This window comes from Schistocerca piceifrons, unplaced genomic scaffold (genome assembly GCF_021461385.2).
Source record: "Schistocerca piceifrons isolate TAMUIC-IGC-003096 unplaced genomic scaffold, iqSchPice1.1 HiC_scaffold_954, whole genome shotgun sequence".
In the NCBI taxonomy this organism is placed as follows: Eukaryota; Metazoa; Arthropoda; class Insecta; order Orthoptera; family Acrididae; genus Schistocerca; species Schistocerca piceifrons.
In genome coordinates, this window is record NW_025729228.1 from 847,501 (window position 1) to 850,000 (window position 2,500).

The 2,500-nt window shown below is 63.4% G+C and overlaps 1 pseudogene; it reads left to right on the forward strand.

Moving 5' to 3' along the window:
- LOC124773732 overlaps positions 1-2,500 on the forward strand; it is a 7,209-nt pseudogene that overhangs the window by 1,813 nt on the left and 2,896 nt on the right.

Sequence of the window (2,500 nt, forward strand, 5' to 3'; positions counted from 1 at the left end):
TAGTAGCAAATACTCCAGCGAGGCCCTGGAGGGCTGACGCGGAGAAGGGTTTCGTGTGAACAGCCGTTGCACACGAGTCAGTCGATCCTAAGCCCTAGGAGAAATCCGATGTTGATGGGGGCCGTCATAGCATGATGCGCTTTGTGCTGGCCCCCGTTGGGCGAAAGGGAATCCGGTTCCTATTCCGGAACCCGGCAGCGGAACCGATACAAGTCGGGCCCCTCTTTTAGAGATGCTCGTCGGGGTAACCCAAAAGGACCCGGAGACGCCGTCGGGAGATCGGGGAAGAGTTTTCTTTTCTGCATGAGCGTTCGAGTTCCCTGGAATCCTCTAGCAGGGAGATAGGGTTTGGAACGCGAAGAGCACCGCAGTTGCGGCGGTGTCCCGATCTTCCCCTCGGACCTTGAAAATCCGGGAGAGGGCCACGTGGAGGTGTCGCGCCGGTTCGTACCCATATCCGCAGCAGGTCTCCAAGGTGAAGAGCCTCTAGTCGATAGAATAATGTAGGTAAGGGAAGTCGGCAAATTGGATCCGTAACTTCGGGATAAGGATTGGCTCTGAGGATCGGGGCGTGTCGGGCTTGGTCGGGAAGTGGGTCAGCGCTAACGTGCCGGGCCTGGGCGAGGTGAGTGCCGTAGGGGTGCCGGTAAGTGCGGGCGTTTAGCGCGGGCGTGGTCTGCTCTCGCCGTTGGTCGGCCTCGTGCTGGTCGGCGGTGCAGGATGCGCGCGCCTGCGCGGCGTTCGCGCCCCGGTGCTTCAACCTGCGTGCAGGATCCGAGCTCGGTCCCGTGCCTTGGCCTCCCACGGATCTTCCTTGCTGCGAGGCCGCGTCCGCCTTAGCGTGCTCCTCCGGGGGCGCGCGGGTGCGCGGATTCTCTTCGGCCGCCATTCAACGATCAACTCAGAACTGGCACGGACTGGGGGAATCCGACTGTCTAATTAAAACAAAGCATTGCGATGGCCCTAGCGGGTGTTGACGCAATGTGATTTCTGCCCAGTGCTCTGAATGTCAACGTGAAGAAATTCAAGCAAGCGCGGGTAAACGGCGGGAGTAACTATGACTGCCCGCTGCCTGACGCGGGCGAGGCCGCTGCGCCGCCCGTCGACGCAGCCGAGGACTTCGCGGCCGACACCACCGGGCCGCCGCCGGAGGGGCCGACTGACGCCGCCATCTGGGAACATCTGGCGGGGCTACCCGCTTCCGCCCAGCGTTTCTCTGCCCTGGATCGTGTCATAGGTCTGGGGCGGGGCACGCCGCCCGATGTCATCCTGGGCATGCTCCCGGATGCCCTTGCGTCGGTCGGGTCCAGAGGGGAGAGATCGATCACCAGGACACAGCGGCCGCGCCAACCACCGAAGCGGCCGCCTGCCGCGCCGCCGACGCAGAAGCGCAAGCGGCGCCGCTGGGAGTACGCGAGAACGCAGGATGCCTTCCGACGGTCGCGTGCACGTTGCGTGCGCGGCCTCTTGGATGGCACCCTGCTCCAGCCGCCACCTGCCATCCCTGGTCTGCTGGACTTCTGGGCGGACCTCTTCACCAAGAAGCCCATCTCCACCGCGGGCTTCATTCGTGACCGCCTCCTCCCGCACTCAGAGCCTGTCGCTCTCGAGTGCATATGGGGGCCGGTCACACATGAGGAGGTCGCCGCCGCGTTGCCGCCCAGGGGATCAGCAGCCGGGCCGGACGGCCTTACCCCAGCGGAGTTGCGGCGCCTGCCGCACGAAGTCCTGGTGAAAGTGATGAATCTCTTCCTTCTGGCCCGCGCCCTTCCGGAACGCCTGCTTCGCGCGCGGACGTCCCTTCTCCCGAAAACGGCTGCACCAACATCCCCCGCTGACTTTCGCCCCATTACGGTCTGCTCGGTGTTGGCGCGGACCTTTCACAAGGTTCTCGCGTCACGCCTGATGCGCGCATGTGCTGTGGACGAACGTCAGCGGGCATTCATCCCTCGGGATGGGATGTTGGAAAATACCTTCATCTTAGACACTGCTCTCACCGACGCAGTTCGCTCCTGCCGCTCTGTCTTTGTGGCATCGATCGACGTATCTAAGGCATTCGATTCGGTAGATCATGCTGCCCTTCGCCCCGTGCTGAAGGCGCATGGCCTGCCGGATTGCTTTGTCGAGTATGTCGAGCGGTGCTACGAGGGCAGCACGACAGTGATAGCGGACGGCGCCGGCGTGGGCGTGTCTGTGCAGCCAGCACGGGGCGTTCGCCAGGGCGATCCCCTCTCCCCCCTCCTGTTCAACTTTGCGGTGGACTACGTTTTAGGCCAACTGCCCTCCCACATCGGAGCTCGGATCCTCGGTCGCAGAGTCAACGCTGCGGCCTTTGCAGATGACGTCTTGCTGTTTGCAGCGACCCCGAGGGGCTTGCAGTCCCTCATCGACGCAGCTACCGCAGCCCTCGCCCACCTGGGGCTGCAGATCAACGCCCGGAAGTGTTTCACCCTCGCCTTAGTCGCGTCAGGGCGCGAGAAGAAGGTGAAGGTGGACAGCA